The following is a 16,547-nucleotide window of genomic DNA, read 5'->3' on the forward strand; positions in this document are numbered from 1 at the left end:
AGGTTCAGGCGTTTTTGGTGTTGCTCCAGTCTTCTGTACGTGGTGCCTGTACGCCGAAAGTGTCCCGCAATTCTTGTGGCCACCGACAGCATCTCTTGCACGCCCCTGTCGTTTTTTAAATAATTCTGCACCACCAAATTCAAGGTATGTGCAAAACATGGGACGTGCTGGAATTTGCCCAGATATAATGCACGCACAATATTGCTGGCGTTGTCCGATGCCACAAATCCACAGGAGAGTCCAATTGGGGTAAGCCATTCTGTGATGATCTTCCTTAGTTGCCGTAAGAGGTTTTCAGCTGTGTGCGTATTCTGGAAAGCGGTGATACAAAGCGTAGCCTGCCTAGGAAAGAGTTGGCGTTTGCGAGATGCTGCTACTGGTGCCGCCGCTGCTGTTCTTGCGGCGGGAGTCAATACATCTACCCAGTGGGCTGTCACAGTCATATAGTCCTGAGTCTGCCCTGCTCCACTTGTCCACATATCCGTGGTTAAGTGGACATTGGGTACAACTGCATTTTTTAGGACACTGGTGAGTCTTTTTCTGAGGTCTGTGTACATTTTCGGTATCGCCTGCCTAGAGAAATGGAACCTAGATGGTATTTGGTACCGGGGACACAGTACCTCAATCAAGTCTATAGTTGGCTCTGAAGTAATGATGGATACCGGAACCACGTTTCTCACTGCCCAGGATGCCAAGGCCTCAGTTATCCGCTTTGCAGCAGGATGACTGCTGTGATATTTCATCTTCCTTGCAAAGGACTGTTGGACAGTCAATTGCTTGGTGGAAGTAGTAAAAGTGGTCTTACGACTTCCCCTCTGGGATGACCATCGACTCCCAGCAGCAACAACAGCAGCGCCAGCAGCAGTAGGCGTTACACTCAAGGATGCATCGGAGGAATCCCAGGCAGGAGAGAACTCGTCAGAATTGCCAGTGACATGGCCTGCAGGACTATTGGCATTCCTGGGGAAGGAGGAAATTGACACTGAGGGAGTTGGTGGGGTGGTTTGCGTGAGCTTGGTTACAAGAGGAAGGGATTTACTGGTCAGTGGACTGCTTCCGCTGTCGCCCAAAGTTTTTGAACTTGTCACTGACTTATGATGAATGCGCTGCAGGTGACGTATAAGGGAGGATGTTCCGAGGTGGTTAACGTCCTTACCCCTACTTATTACAGCTTGACAAAGGCAACACACGGCTTGACACCTGTTGTCCGCATTTCTGTTGAAATACTTCCACACCGAAGAGCTGATTTTTTTGGTATTTTCACCAGGCATGTCAATGGCCATATTCCTCCCACGGACAACAGGTGTCTCGCCGGGTGCCTGACTTAAACAAACCACCTCACCATCAGAATCCTCCTTGTCAATTTCCTCCCCAGCGCCAGCAACACCCATATCCTCCTCATCCTGGTGTACTTCAACACTGACATCTTCAATCTGACTATCAGGAACTGGACTGCGGGTGCTCCTTCCAGCACTTGCAGGGGGCGTGCAAATGGTGGAAGGTGCATGCTCTTCACGTCCAGTGTTGGGAAGGTCAGGCATCGCAACCGACACAATTGGACTCTCCTTGTGGATTTGTGATTTTGAAGAACGCACAGTTCTTTGCTGTGCTTTTGCCAGCTTAAGTCTTTTCATTTTTCTAGCGAGAGGCTGAGTGCTTCCATCCTCATGTGAAGCTGAACCACTAGCCATGAACATAGGCCAGGGCCTCAGCCGTTCCTTGCCACTCCGTGTGGTAAATGGCATATTGGCAAGTTTACGCTTCTCCTCCGACGATTTTTATTTAGATTTTTGAGTCCTTTTTTTACTGATCTTTTGTGTTTTGGATTTTACATGCTCTGTACTATGACATTGGGCATCGGCCTTGGCAGACGACGTTGATGGAATTTCATCGTCTCGGCCATGACTAGTGGCAGCAGCTTCAGCACGAGGTGGAAGTGGATCTTGATCTTTCCCTATTTTTGGAACCTCAACATTTTTGTTCTCCATATTTTAATAGGCACAACTAAAAGGCACCTCAGGTAAACAATGGAGATGGATGGATACTAGTATACTTATGGATGACGAGTGACTGACGACACAGAGGTAGCTACAGCCGTGGACTACCGTACTGCGTCTGCTAGTATAGAGATGATAATTAATGATATAAAAAAATATATATATAACTACTGTAGGTATATATAATATAATGACGGACCTGGTGGACACTGTCAGCAGACTGCTAAACTACTAGTATGAAGAAGATAGAAAAAAACTTCCACCACAGGTAGGTAGGTATACAATTATGGACGAGCACTGACGACACAGAGATAGCCACAGCCGTGGCCTACCGTACTGCGTCTGCTAGTATAGAGATGATAATTAATGATATAAAAAAAAATATATATAACTACTGTAGGTATATATAATATAATGATGGACCTGGTGGACACTGTCAGCAGACTGCTAAACTACTAGTATGAAGAAGATAGAAAAAAAAACCCACCACAGTTAGGTATACAATTATGGACGAGTGACGACACAGAGGTAGGTACAGCCGTGAACTACCGTACTGCGTCTGCTAGTATAGATAATATACTAAATATATTACTACTGTAGGTATATAATATAATGACGGACCTGGTGGACACTGTCAGCAGACTCCTAAACTACTAGTATGAAGAAGATAGAAAAAAAAACCCCACCACAGGTAGGTATACAATTATGGACGAGCACTGACGACACAGAGGTAGGTACAGCCGTGGACTACCGTACTGCGTCTGCTAGTATAGATAATATAATAAATATATTACTACTGTAGGTATATAATATAATGACGGACCTGGTGGACACTGTCAGCAGACTGCTAAACTACTAGTATGAAGAAGATAAAAAAAAAACCCCACCACAGGTAGGTAGGTATACAATTATGGACGAGCACTGACGACACAGAGATAGCCACAGCCGTGGACTACCATACTGCGTCTGCTAGTATAGATAATATAATAAATATATTACTACTGTAGGTATATAATATAATGATGGACCTGGTGGACACTGTCAGTAGACTCCTAAACTACTAGTATGAAGAAGATAGAAAAAAAAAAACCACCACAGGTAGGTAGGTATACAATTATGGACGAGCACTGACGACACAGAGATAGCCACAGCCGTGGACTACCGTACTGCGTCTGCTAATATAGAGATGATAAAGATGAAAAAAAAAATATAACACTACTGCAGATAAATATTTATATAATATATGTATGACGGACCTGCTGGACACTGTCAGCAGAATGCGTTTATAGAATAAAAAAAAAACACCACAGGAGTGTTTAACTTTTTCAGGCAGACAATATACTGGTGGTCACACTGGCAGCAAAAGTGTGCACTGTACTCCTGCTATAACTGCTCCCCAGTCTCCCCCACAATTAAGCTGTGTGAGCAGTGAGCACTCAGCACAGTCAGATATACATAGATGATATATCATGCAGCACACTGAGGCTGAGCACAGATATGGTATGTGTATCGTTTTTTTTCAGGCAGAGAACGGATTATAAATAATAAAACTGGTGGTCACTATCAGCAAAACTCTGCACTACTGAGTACTCCTGACAAGTTCAACTGCTCCCCAAATTAGTAGTAAATCAAATGTCACTCGTCTCTATCTTCTAATCTAAACGGAGAGGACGCCAGCCACGTCCTCTCCCTATCAATCTCAATGCACGTGTGAAAATGGCGGCGACGCGCGGCTCCTTATATAGAATCCAAGTCTCGTGAGAATCCGACAGCGGGATGATGACGTTCGGGCGCGCTCGGGTTAACCGAGCAAGGCGGGAGGATCCGAGTCTGCTCGGACCCGTGCAAAAAAGGGTGAAGTTTGGGCGGGTTCGGATTCCGAGGAACCGAACCCGCTCATCTCTTATGGCCACCCAGCATGACGCCTCCCTTCTTGACCATGCTGTAATTGCAGTCGCACTGCAGTTCAGCGTGATCATAAAAAATGGTGTAGCCTCCTGCTGGTGCAGACTGTATGTGCGCGCAGGAAGCCGCCACCATTTTTGTGATCACAGCGGCTGAATGTGATGTCATACAGCCGCTGTGACCACGCCCCCTGTGTCTCCTCCATTGCAGACCCCATTTTGAAGCCTTGCCCCCGCACCGCTCCATCCCTGACTTGTAAATGGAGTGTTGCTGACCCCCCTCTCCCCCCCTGCCCCGATTGACAGGCAGAGGCGATCGCATTCTCTGCGGGGTGCCGCAGAAAATGCAGGCACATGCGTATGCTCTTAGCAATTTTTGCAGTTGGATCACTTATTGTGATTGCAATCCAACCTGAATCAGGCCCTATTACCTATCACAATGCGCTGCGGGCAGTACAAAATTGGTTTAATATAGGAGAAAAACCCCCAGACCTGTGCTCCTTAACTGTACCTGGTGGCTAGTGGAGCGGCTGCCCAGTAATCAGTGTCCACGCCAGTGCGCACACGGTCCACCCCCTACGGCCACGCTCCCCTTCATCAGCGGCCTCGTGATCCGGAAGGGCGGTGTGTGTGTGACTGACCTTAGGAAGAAACCGGAGCCTCCGCTGCAGTGACCCAGCAACCAGGGCACGGGAGTATACAGCGCCGCTGGGAGTGATGAAGCTGCAGTAAAGATGTCTATTAGACCTAGCCTGCTGCAGCCCTTGTAGATTCTCATAAAACAAGTTCTTCTTTTCTTGTCAAAATGAATAGCTAAGAATAGGCTGCCTGAGGCAGGCCCCTGTTAAGTGGCCTGCTACTGAAGGCACCAACTACAAACTGAGCTCCCTGTTCATGGAAGCGGAGTTATAGAGGAGGATGCACTGAGCATCTTGGGAACAGTCAAAAGCTTTGAGCCGGTTGGTGCCTCAGATCAAGATCCTACTCTACACCCCAATGTGAATCCTTGTGGAGTCCTGTGTACCCCACAGAAGAAATTAATGTGTCACACCCATTGGCAGCAACCTTAGAATAGCTGCTGATGGGCACAATTGAGAAAGGAAGGGGGGGGGGGACATTTGAATCCAGCACATAGATGCAATTCAAATATGTAATTTGTACCTTCCTATTTTAAAATATAATGGATGAACTTCACCCTGTGAGAACAATCTTCATGATCAAGAGATCTCATATGCAAAATAAGTATGAGTTGGGATAGGGCTGGGGAGGGTGGCTGCTCGGCCCCTCCCCCGTCAAGTTAAGGAGATTCAACTGAGGAAGCACAAGGGAACTCTCGTCTGGGGACAACAACTGCAGGGAGACCACATCTTTTCAGATGAACATGGGAGGGCAGAAGGCTGCCTAATACTGAAGCACCATCAAATATCAAACCATATGCAACAACTAGTACAAGCATTCCTGGGGGAAGGTCTGCAGCAGACGGATTTGCATACGGTGATGTCATCCAAGCAGTGGGCCAAAGTTGGCTGGAACCCTCATTTGCATATGAAAAGAGAAAAGGGGCATGCAGGGCATGGCGGCCTTTTGCGGTGCTTGGATGACCCCTAGTTCGCATTAAACACCCCCACCCTCCTTTGGTGTTGGGCTCATGTTGGCTATGCCCCAGCCCCTGAAGCATTCAAGCTGATTTCTTGCAGCAGCTGGGCACTGTAACAGCTCCAGAGCTGCTCTGTAAGGCAACTAAAAGGGTGTGGGCCCTGCAGCACTACCTGTAGTTCGCATTGTGTGTTGGAAGGCACAAAGTAAGCAGACGGGAGAAGTCAGGATAGTGCGCAAGGGCATAGAAGGCAGTGGCTCCAGAAAAGAGAAGTGGAAACAGACAGCAAACTAGGCTGGAGAGAGACCTGAGACAAAGAGATCTGAATTATACGAGAGCCGACCAGGGGAAACACAAATTATGCAATCAAGTTTCCCACATTTGGGGAAATCGCAGGAGCAGCACACCCAGAGTGCAATGGGTGAGCCTAGCCCTGGGAGAAGCACCTTCATGATCATAGTATCTCACCTGGCAGGTAAGTAGGAGTTGGGCTAGAGCTGGGGAGGGTCACTGCTCGGGCACCCCCCTGTCAAGTGAAGGAGATCCAACTGAGGCAGCACAAGGGAACTCTCGAAAGAAGAACAAGGCTAGAGGAATATATGAGACAAAGAAATCTGACTTTTACCAGAGCTGACCAGAGGAAAACACAAACACAGTCCCCCACTACCACAAAAAATGCAGGCGAGTTTCCCACATATGGGGAAATCACAGGGGTCAGCATACCCAGAATGCAATGAATGAACCTCACCCTGGGTGAACAATCTTCATGACCATGGTGTCTCCTATGCAAAATAAGTATGATTTGGGATAGGGCTGGGAGGGCCGCTGCTCAGGCACATCTCTGTCAAGTAAAGGAGATTCAACTGAGGCAGCACAAGGGAACTCTCATCTGGGGACAACAACTGCAGGGAGAACACATATTTTCAGATGAACATGGGAGGGCAGAAGGCTGCCTAAAACTGAAGCACCCCCAAACAACAAACCAAATGCAACAACTAGTGCAAGCATTCCTGGGGGAAGGCCTGCCGCAGATGGATTTGCATATGGTGATGTCATCCAAGCAGTGGGTCAAAGTTGGCTTCAACCCTCATCTGCATATGAAAAGAGAAAAGGGGCGTGCAGGGCATGGCGGCCTTTTGCGGTGCTTGGATGACCCCTAGTTCGCATTAAACACCCCCACCCACCTTTGGTGTGGGGCTCATGTTGGCCATGCCCCATCCCCTGAAGCATTCAAGCTGATTTCTTGCAGCAGCTGGGCACTGTAACAGCTCCAGAGCTGCTCTGTAAGGCAAGTAAAAGATTGTGTGGGCCCTGCAGCACTACCTGTAGTTTGCATTGTGCATTGGAAGGCACAAAGTAAGCAGACGGGAGGAGAAGTCAGGATAGTGCACAAGGGTATAGAAGGGAGGGGCTCAAGATAAAAGAAGTGGAAACAGACAGCAAACTAGGCTGGAGAAAGACCTGAGACAAAGAGATCTGAATTATACGAGAGCCGACCAGAGGAAACACAAATTATGCAGTCAAGTGTCCCACATTTGGGGAAATCGTAGGAGCAGCACACCCAGAGTGCAATGGGTGAGCCTTGCCCTGGGAGAAGCAACTTCCTGATCATAGTATCTCACCTGGCAGGTAAGTAGGAGTTGGGCTAGAGCTGGGGAGGGTCGCTGCTCGGGCACCCCCCTGTCAAGTGAAGGAGATCCAACTGAGGCAGCACAAAGAAACTCTCGAAAGAAGAACAAGGCTAGAGGAAGATCTGAGACAAAGAAATCTGACTTTTACCAGAGCTGACCAGAGGAAAGCACAAACACAGTCCCCCACTACCACAAATAATGCAGTCGAGTTTCCCACATTTGGGGAAATCACAGGGGTCAGCATACCCAGAATGCAATGAATGAACCTCACCCTGGGAGAACAATCTTCATGACCATGGTAACTCCTATGCAAAATAAGTATGATTTGGGATAGGGCTGGGGAGGGCCGCTGCTCAGGCACATCTCTGTCAAGTAAAGGAGATTCAACTGAGGCAGCACAAGGGAACTCTCATCTGGGTACAACAACTGCAGGGAGAACACATATTTTCAGATGAACATGGGAGGGCAGAAGGCTGCCTAATACTGAAGCATCCCCAAACAACAAACCAAATGCAACAACTAGTAAAAGCATTCCAGGGTGAAGGTCTGCAGAAGACGGATTTGCATACGGTGATGTCATCCAAGCAGTGGGCCAAAGTTGGCTGGAACCCTCATCTGCATATAAAAAGAGAAAAGGGTTATGCAGGGCATGGCGGCCTTTTGCGGCACTTGGATGACCCCTAGTTTGCATTAAACACCTCCACCCTCCTTCGGTGTGGGGCTCATGTTGGCTATGCCCCAGCCCCTGAAGCATTCAAGCTGATTTCTTGCAGCAGCTGGGCACTGTAACAGCTCCAGAGCTGCTCTGTAAGGCAAGTAAAAGGGTGTGGGCCCTGCAGCACTACCTATAGTTCGCATTGTGCGTTGGAAGGCACAAAGTAAGCAGAAAGGAGGAGAAGTCAGGATAGTGCGCAAGGGCATAGAAGGGAGCGGCTCAAGAAAAGAGAAGTGGAAACAGACAGCAAACTAGGCTGGAGAGAGACCTGAGACAAAGAGATCTGAATTATACGAGAGCCGACCAGGGGAAACACAAATTATGCAGTCAAGTTTCCCACATTTGGGGAAATCGCAGGAGCAGCACACCCAGAGTGCAATGGGTGAGCCTTGCCCTGGGAGAAGCACCTTCATGATCATAGTATCTCACCTGGCAGGTAAGTAGGAGTTGGGCGAGAGCTGGGGAGGGTCGCTGCTCGGGTACTTCCCTGTAAAGTGAAGGAGATCCAACTGAGGCAGCACAAGGGAACTCTCGAAAGAAGAACAAGGCTAGAGGAAAATCTGAGACAAAGAAATCTGAGTTTTACCAGAGCGGACCAGAGGAAAGCACAAACACAGTCCCCCACTACCACAAATAATGCAGTTGAGTTTCCCACATTTGGGTAAATCACAGGGGTCAGCATACCCAAAATGCAATGAATGAACCTCACCCTGGGAGAACAATCTTCATGACCATGGTATCTCCTATGCAAAATAAGTATGATTTGGGATAGGGCTGGGGAGGGCCGCTGCTCATGCACATCTCTGTCAAGTAAAGGAGATTCAACTGAGGCAGCACAAGGGAACTCTCATCTGGGGACAACAACTGCAGGGAGAACACATTTTTTCAGATGAACATGGGAGGGCAGAAGGCTGCCTAATACTGAAGCACCCCCAAACAACAAACCAAATGCAACAACTAGTACAAGCATTCCTGGGGGCAGTTCTGCAGAAGACGGATTTGCATACGGTGATGTCATCCAAGCAGTGGGCCAAAGTTGGCTGGAACCCTCATCTGCATATGAAAAGAGAAAAGGGGTGTGCAGGGCATGGCGGCCTTTTGCGGCGCTTGGATGACCCTTAGTTCGCATTAAACACCCCCACCCTCCTTCGGTGTGGGGCTCATGTTGGCCATGCCCCATCCCCTGAAGCATTCAAGCTGATTTCTTGCAGCAGCTTGGCACTGTAACAGCTCCAGAGCTGCTCTGTAAGGCAAGTAAAAGGGTGTGGGCCCTGCAGCACTACCTGTAGTTTGCATTGTGCATTGGAAGGCACAAAGTAAGCAGACAGGAGGAGAAGTCAGGATAGTGCACAAGGGTATAAAAGCGAGTTTCCCACATTTGGGAAAATCACAGGGGTCAGCATACCCAGAATGCAATGAATGAACCTCACCCTGGGAGAACAATCTTCATGACCATGGTATCTCCTATGCAAAATAAGTATGATTTGGGATAGGGCTGGGGAGGGCCGCTGCTCAGGCACATCTCTGTCAAGTAAAGGAGATTCAACTGAGGCAGCACAAGGGAACTCTCATCTGGGGACAACAACTGCAGGGAGAACACATATTTTCAGATGAAAATCTTGGTCATGCTCTGGTTTCTCTTCAGAACGAACAAATCTTTCGCCTTTTACTAAAGATTTCCGTGGAGAGGAGCAAAACCGAGTTTTATCTCAATCTTTGCATGCCCCATATTATTGGGGTTTCTTTTATCAGTTTAAAGACAGAACGAGTGTGCTTTCTTGTTAGCTTTAATGTAAGCTCATTTGCATAGAAATGACAGTAAATGTTTGTTTCTTTTCAAACAGAACTTTCTTGACCATGCTACTTGCTTGAAAGATCTGGGAGCACATGGAATACAGTACAAACCATGCTTATAGCAAGGAGAAGCCAGGTGAGAAATCTGCTTTCTTTCAAGTTGGGCGCTCACTTTGATCTGAATGAGGACTGCTGGCACAGCATTTAGGCGACAGGTGGAATCTTGGTCATGCTCTGGTTTCTCTTCAGAACGAACAAATCTTTCGCCTTTTATTAAAGATTTCTGTGGAGAGGAGCAAAACTGAGTTTTATCTCAATTTTTGCATGCCCCATATTATTGGGGTTTCTTTTATCAGTTTAAAGACAGAACGAGTGTGCTTTCTTGTTAGCTTTAATGTAAGTTTATTTGCATAACAATGACTATAAATGTCTGTTTCTTTTCAAGCAGAACTTTCTTGACCATACTAATTGCTTGAAAGATCTGGGAGCACATGGAAAAGAGTACAAACCATGTTTATAGCAAGGGGAAGCCTGGTGAGAAATCTGCTTTCTTTCATTCAAATTGGGTGCTCACTTTGATCTGAATGAGAACTGCTGGCATGGCACTCAGGCGACAGGTGGAATCTTGGTCATGCTCTGGTTTCTCTTCAGAACTAACAAATATTTCGCCTTTTATTAAAGATTTCCGTGGAGAGGAGCAAAACTGAGTTTTATCTCAATTTTTGCATGCCCCATATTATTGGGGTTTCTTTTATCAGTTTAAAGACAGAACGAGTGTGCTTTCTTGTTAGCTTTAATGTAAGTTTATTTGCATAACAATGACAGTAAATGTTTGTTTCTTTTCAAACAGAACTTTCTTGACCATGCTACTTGCTTGAAAGATCTGGGAGCACATGGAAAACAGTACAAACCATGCAGTATCACAAGAGCCTTTATTTGATCTTTCATGAAGATAGAGCAGAATTGAGGACACGTCAACAATTTCTGCCGAAGGTGGTTCATCTTTCCACATGGTGCCTTTGGCCACTGACACCTTCGTTGAGTCAAAGTCTCTGGCTGTGGTCAGAACTTTGAAAATTTATGTCACCAGAACGGTTCAGATTAGGAAAACAGAGGCTCTGTTTGTCCTGTATGCTCCCATCAGGATTGGGTGTCCTGCTTCCATGTAGACCATTATGCGCTGGATCTGTGGTAAGATTCAGCATGCTCGTTCCACGGCAGGATTGCCGTTACTGAAGTAGGTGAAGACCCATTCTACTAGAAAGGTGGGTTCATCCTTGGCAGCTGGTCGGGGAGTCTCGGCATTGCAACTTTGCCGAGCAGCTATTTAGTAAACACTTTTGCTAAGTTTTACAAGTTTGATACCTTGGCTGATGATAACCTTAAGTTGGGTCATTCGGTGCTGCAGAGTCGTACGCACTCTCCCACCCGTTCAAGAGCTTTGGTATAACCCCATGGTTCTTAATGTGACCCCAGCATCCTCTAGGTCGTATGAGAAAATAGGATTTTAATACCTACCGGTAAATCCTTTTCTCTTAGTCTGTAGAGGATGCTGGGCACCCGTCCCAGTCCATACTGTGTCTGCAGTTATTACTTGTGGTTATACACATGTTGTGTTATGGTTCTGGTCAGCTTTTTGCTGCAATTGTTCATGCCGTTGGCTTGTGTTCTGTTGAATGCCACTTTCTGCGGCATGCTTAAGGTGTGAGCTGGTAAGATGCTCACCTTAGTTTAACAATAAATCCTTTCCTCGAAATGTCCGTCTCCCTGGGCACAGTTCCTATAACTGGAGTCTGGAGGAGGGGCATAGAGGGAGGAGCCAGTTCACACCCTTTGAAAGTCTTAAAGTGCCCATGTCTCTTGCGGATCCCGTCTATACCCCATGGTTCTTAATGTGACCCCAGCATCCTCTACGGACTAAGAGAAAAGAATGCCCTTGCGCACTATCCTGACTTCTCCTCCCGTCTGCTTACTTTGTGCCTTCCAACGCACAATGCGAACTACAGGTGGTGCTGCAGGGCCCACACCCTTTTACTTGCCTTACAGAACAGCTCTGGAGCTGTTACAGTGCCCAGCTGCTGCAAGAAATCAGCTTGAATGCTTCAGGGGATGGGGCATGGCCAACATGAGCCCCACACCAAAGGAGGGTGGGGGTGTTTAATGTGAACTAGGGGTCATCCAAGCACTGCAAAAGGCCGCCATGCCCTGCATGCCCCTTTTCTCTTTTCATATGCAGATGAGGGTTCCAGTCAACTTTGGCCCACTGCTTGGATAACATCACCGTATGCAAATCCGTCTGCTGCAGACCTTCCCCCAGGAATGCTTGTACTAGTTGTTGCATATGGTGCTTCAGTATTAGGCAGCCTTCCGCCCTCCCATGTTCATCTGAAAAGATGTGGTCTCCCTGCAGTTGTTGTCCCCAGACGAGAGTTCCCTTGTGCTTCCTCAGTTGAATCTCCTTAACTTGACGGGGGAGGGGCTGCCCGAGCAGCCACCCTCCCCAGCCCTATCCCAACTCATCCTTATTTTGCATATGAGATCTCTTGATCATGAAGATTGTTCTCACAGGGTGAGGTTCATCCATTATATTTTAAAATAGGAAGGTACAAATTACATATTTGAATTGCATCTATGTGCTGGATTCAAATGTCCCCCCCCCCCTTCCTTTCTCAATTGTGCCCGTCAGCAGCTATTCTAAGGTTGCTGCCAATGGGTGTGACATATTAATTTCTTCTGTGGGGTACACTGGACTCCACAAGGATTCACATTGGGGTGTAGAGTAGGATCTTGATCTGAGGCACCAACCGGCTCAAAGCTTTTGACTGTTCCCAAGAAGCTCAGTGCATTCTCCTCTATAACCCCGCTTCCATGAACAGGGAGCTCAGTTTGTAGTTGGTGCCTTCAGTAGCAGGCCGCTTAACAGGGGCCTGCCTCAGGCAGCCTATTCTTAGCTATTAATTTTGACAAGAAAAGAAGAACTTGTTTTATGAGAATCTACAAGGGCTGCAGCAGGCTAGGTCTAATAGACATCTTTACTGCAGCTTCATCACTCCCAGCGGCGCTGTATACTCCCGTGCCCTGGTTGCTGGGTCACTGCAGCGGAGGCTCCGGTTTCATCCTAAGGTCAGTCACACACACACCACCCTTCCGGATCACGAGGCCGCTGATGAAGGGGAGCGAGGCCGTAGGGGGTGGGCCGTGTGCGCACTGCGGTGGATACTGATTACTGGGCAGCCGCTCCACTAGCCACCAGGTACAGTTAAGGAGCACAGGTCTGGGGGTTTTTCTCCTATATTAACCCAATTTTGTACTGCCCGCAGCGCATTGTGATAGGTAATAGGGCCTGATTCAGGTTGGATTGCAATCACAATAAGCGATCCAACTGCAAAAATTGCTAAGAGCATACGCATGTGCCTGCATTTTCTGCGGCACCCCGCAGAGAATGTGATCGCCTCTGCCTGTCAATCGGGGCGGGGAAGGGGGGGAGAGGTGGGTCAGCAACACTCCATTTCCAAGTCAGAGATGGAGCGGTGCGGGGGCAAGGCTTCAAAATGGGGTCTGCAACAGAGGAGACACAGGAGGCATGGTCACAGCGGCTGTATGACATCACATTCAGCCGCTGTGATCACAAAAATGGTGGCGGCTTCCTGCGCGCACATACAGTCTGCCCCAGCAGGAGCCTACACCATTTTTTATGATCACGCTGAACTGCAGTGCGACTGCAATTACAGCATGGTCAAGAAGGGAGGCGTCATGCTGGGTGGCCATGCCCTGTCACTGTGCAGGAGCCAGCACCGCTCACACACTAGTCCCCGGGTGCAGCCCCCAACCCCCGGGACACCCGGAGCAACAAAATGTAGATTCAGGCCACCAGGCCACGCCCCTACCTATGAAACCATGCCTCCTTTTTACCATTGCGCTGCTTATCTGCGCGCACTGCATTACAATCTCCCTCGCCACCTCTCTGGGTGTCACCAGTGATAGTGACACCTCTGCCATGCTTGTAGCAGCTGGTCCTAAGATCTACGCCTCAAACCCTGAGTGTTTGCCCTTGTGACTTGTTGATCATCATAGCGAAGCAGATGCTTACAGAAAACTGCAGGGGCTTAGATTGAAAATAAAAAAATTGATGGGTATAAGGTAGAGAGGAGCGGGTTCAGTTCTCCGAGAACCGAATTCCCCACAAACTCCACGTGGTTTACACTGGTCCAAGGCAGGCTCGGTTGTTCCCGCCTGACTCGGAAAACCTGAACAAGGGAAAATGTCATCATCCCGCTGTCGGATTCTCGCGAGATTCGGATTCCATATAAAGAGCTGCGCGTTGCTGCCATTTTTACTCGTGCATTGAAGAGAGAGCGGAGAGGACGTGGCTATGTTCTCTCAGTGGAAATCTCAATATCAGTGCTCAGTATCAGTGGTTACTTATTGCTGCTCAGTAATACTAGTAGTGTGTCTCTCCTGCTCAGTGTCAGTTCTCAGTAGTATCCTCATCAGTGCTCAGTATCACTGCTCATTGTCTTGTGCTGCATTGTGGTGCTCAGCATACTACAGTACATTACTAATAGTCCAGTGCTGCATCTTGCTGCTCAGTGTCAGTTCTAGTATCCTCATCAGTGCTCACTATCACTGCTCATTGCATTGTGGTGTTCTGTATACTACAATAACATAGTAATATAGTAACATAGTTTTTGAGGTTGAATAGAGGCAAATTGCCCATCGTGTTCAACCTGTTTTAAGTTGTGATGATTCTACATACTTGCTGAATAATGTTTTATGACTAGTTAGCTACTATAACTCATGTTACCCCCGGATTAACCATGTTGATATTTTAAGTATTATAACCTTGGATAGCTTTTTCATTCAGAAATGTATCCATTCCTTTTTTAAATCCAATTATAGAGTCCGCCATTACCACCTTCCCTGGCAGGGAATTCCACATCCTGATTGCCCTAACAGTGAAGAAACCTTTCCTCCATTGCGTTCTGAACTTTCCTCCAGTCGCAGCGAGTGACCACGTGTTCTTTTAATAAATAATTCCTCTGATAACTCTTTGTTATGTATCTTTACATATTTGAAGATATTAATAATATCTCCTCTTAGGCACCTCTTTTCTAGTGTATAAATATTCAGCCTAGTAAGTCTTTCCTTATAGTCAAGTACTTTTAGGCCTTTAATCAATTTAGTCTTCAGGATCTCTTACACTTCCATGAGCAGCAGAGTAGTGCAATGGAAGCATGCTGGGCCCATACCCCAGAGGTCGATTGATCGAAACTATCCTCTGCTATGTGCATTTTTTTTTTTATAATTAAAGTAATCAAAAACTGGGATTGATATTTTGGCTCTTTTATTTTTACTTAAAGTACAATAACTTTTATCATTTTAATTTGTTTTAATAGTATATTGACAGCATTGTTTTCTTTAAAAAATCCACTTAATTTTCTTTACCCTATTACTGAAATGGTAATTGACAAAAACAAACTACATTGTCACCAGAAGAGCAATGCAAAATGTACAAGTGATATATGAAAATCATCTTCCATCTTGAATTTCAATGATGCATTGGGACAACAATTTGTGAGAAACATCTTCACCCATAAAGAAAGATTTTCTTAATTCCTTACCTGTGTGCTGATTAGATATCACCTTGTTTTCACATTAAACAGACTTCCCCATGAGGAAGCAGCAATGATGCAGTGACGTTTCCTGGTGTCAACCTGTATTATTTCAGTAGACATTGAAATGAGGATGCATCTTTGATGCCTTTCCAATGAAGCAAGTTTAATTCAGTAATAGGTGAAAAACCATTCCTACAAAGGTGTTAATCAGAGACTTGGCTTTGTGGACACTTTTCAGAGAGCAAATTTGTTAGCATAAACATAAAATCAGAAAATGAAGAGCTGTTTAATCACTCAATTGTACTTTTCTGCCAGCATAATTTTTTTTCTCTGCAACCCACTGCTAAATTGTGCTTCCTAGCTGTTTTTTTTATAAAATCACTTAATCAAATCTAACTCTGATTACATCAGAGAAGGCCAGGTACCCTACACCATAAGGGGGGTTTTTGAAATTTTGACTTGTCTACTTAAAGATCACCAAAATCTGATTACAAGGTCAATTACATCCCTGGGTGGGATTGAACCACCAACCTTTTGGTTAATAGCCAAACATGCTAACCGATTGCGCCACAGAGACACCTTGCAAAAGTCAATACTGACAAAGGCTAATAAGCATTCATCTAGAACGTTTCCTAGAAAAACTTTAAAAAGTCAATAATCTGGAGAATTTTTGTAAGAAACACATTGGTACTTTCCCATGATGAGTGAGTGTTTCAGGATTTCTTGCACTTACATGGGCTATTAACCAAAAGGTTGGTGGTTCAATCCCACCCAGGGATGTAATTGACCTTGTCAACAGATTTTGGTGATCTTTAAGAAGACAAGTCAAAATTTCATACCCCCTCTTATGGTGTAGGGTACCTGGCCTTCTCTGACGTAATCAGAGTTAGATTTAATTAAGTGATTTTATAAAAAACAGCTAGGAAGCACAATTTAGCAGTGGGTTGCAGAGAAAAAAATAACATTTTAAACCTACCGGTAATTTTTTTTTCTCGTAGTCCGTAGAGGATGATGGGGACTCCGTAAGGACCATGGGGGATAGACGGGCTCCGCAGCAGACATGGGCACTTTAAGAAAGACTTTTGATCTGGGTGTGCACTGGCTCCTCCCTCTATGCCCCTCCTCCATACCTCAGTTAGAGAAACTGTGCCCAGAGGAGACGGACAGTACGAGGAAAGGATTTTTGTTAATCCAAGGTCAAGATTCATACCAGCCACACCAATCACACCGTATAACTTGTGATATACTACCCAGTTAACAGTATGAAAACAACATAGCATCAGTCCAAGACCGA

General features: G+C 46.4%; 10 non-coding genes and 1 pseudogene across 10 annotated transcripts; 3 read left to right on the plus strand and 8 right to left on the minus strand.

Annotated features, from left to right (window-relative positions):
- Nucleotides 1-5,818: 5,818 nt before the first annotated feature.
- Nucleotides 5,819-5,981, minus strand: LOC135032691 (U1 spliceosomal RNA). Its single transcript, XR_010228175.1, has one exon. It is a non-coding gene; the product is annotated as a U1 spliceosomal RNA (small nuclear RNA).
- A 152-nt stretch (nucleotides 5,982-6,133) lies between these two features.
- Nucleotides 6,134-6,297, minus strand: LOC135032758 (U1 spliceosomal RNA). Its single transcript, XR_010228238.1, has one exon. It is a non-coding gene; the product is annotated as a U1 spliceosomal RNA (small nuclear RNA).
- A 675-nt stretch (nucleotides 6,298-6,972) lies between these two features.
- Nucleotides 6,973-7,135, minus strand: LOC135032695 (U1 spliceosomal RNA). Its single transcript, XR_010228179.1, has one exon. It is a non-coding gene; the product is annotated as a U1 spliceosomal RNA (small nuclear RNA).
- A 152-nt stretch (nucleotides 7,136-7,287) lies between these two features.
- On the minus strand, nucleotides 7,288-7,451 carry LOC135032724 (U1 spliceosomal RNA). Its single transcript, XR_010228204.1, has one exon. It is a non-coding gene; the product is annotated as a U1 spliceosomal RNA (small nuclear RNA).
- Nucleotides 7,452-8,125: 674 nt separating this feature from the next.
- LOC135032668 (U1 spliceosomal RNA) lies at nucleotides 8,126-8,288 on the minus strand. Its single transcript, XR_010228158.1, has one exon. It is a non-coding gene; the product is annotated as a U1 spliceosomal RNA (small nuclear RNA).
- Nucleotides 8,289-8,440: 152 nt separating this feature from the next.
- On the minus strand, nucleotides 8,441-8,604 carry LOC135032659 (U1 spliceosomal RNA). The gene has a single exon (XR_010228149.1). It is a non-coding gene; the product is annotated as a U1 spliceosomal RNA (small nuclear RNA).
- A 593-nt stretch (nucleotides 8,605-9,197) lies between these two features.
- LOC135032708 (U1 spliceosomal RNA) lies at nucleotides 9,198-9,325 on the minus strand (annotated as a pseudogene).
- A 144-nt stretch (nucleotides 9,326-9,469) lies between these two features.
- On the plus strand, nucleotides 9,470-9,585 carry LOC135032715 (U5 spliceosomal RNA). Its single transcript, XR_010228195.1, has one exon. It is a non-coding gene; the product is annotated as a U5 spliceosomal RNA (small nuclear RNA).
- A 282-nt stretch (nucleotides 9,586-9,867) lies between these two features.
- Nucleotides 9,868-9,983, plus strand: LOC135032718 (U5 spliceosomal RNA). The gene has a single exon (XR_010228198.1). It is a non-coding gene; the product is annotated as a U5 spliceosomal RNA (small nuclear RNA).
- A 286-nt stretch (nucleotides 9,984-10,269) lies between these two features.
- On the plus strand, nucleotides 10,270-10,385 carry LOC135032721 (U5 spliceosomal RNA). Its single transcript, XR_010228201.1, has one exon. It is a non-coding gene; the product is annotated as a U5 spliceosomal RNA (small nuclear RNA).
- A 5,371-nt stretch (nucleotides 10,386-15,756) lies between these two features.
- On the minus strand, nucleotides 15,757-15,830 carry TRNAN-AUU (transfer RNA asparagine (anticodon AUU)). Its single transcript has one exon. It is a non-coding gene; the product is annotated as a tRNA-Asn (tRNA).
- Nucleotides 15,831-16,547: the final 717 nt, after the last annotated feature.

Source organism: Pseudophryne corroboree, unplaced genomic scaffold (assembly GCF_028390025.1).
Source record: "Pseudophryne corroboree isolate aPseCor3 unplaced genomic scaffold, aPseCor3.hap2 scaffold_551, whole genome shotgun sequence".
Taxonomy (NCBI): domain Eukaryota; kingdom Metazoa; phylum Chordata; class Amphibia; order Anura; family Myobatrachidae; genus Pseudophryne; species Pseudophryne corroboree.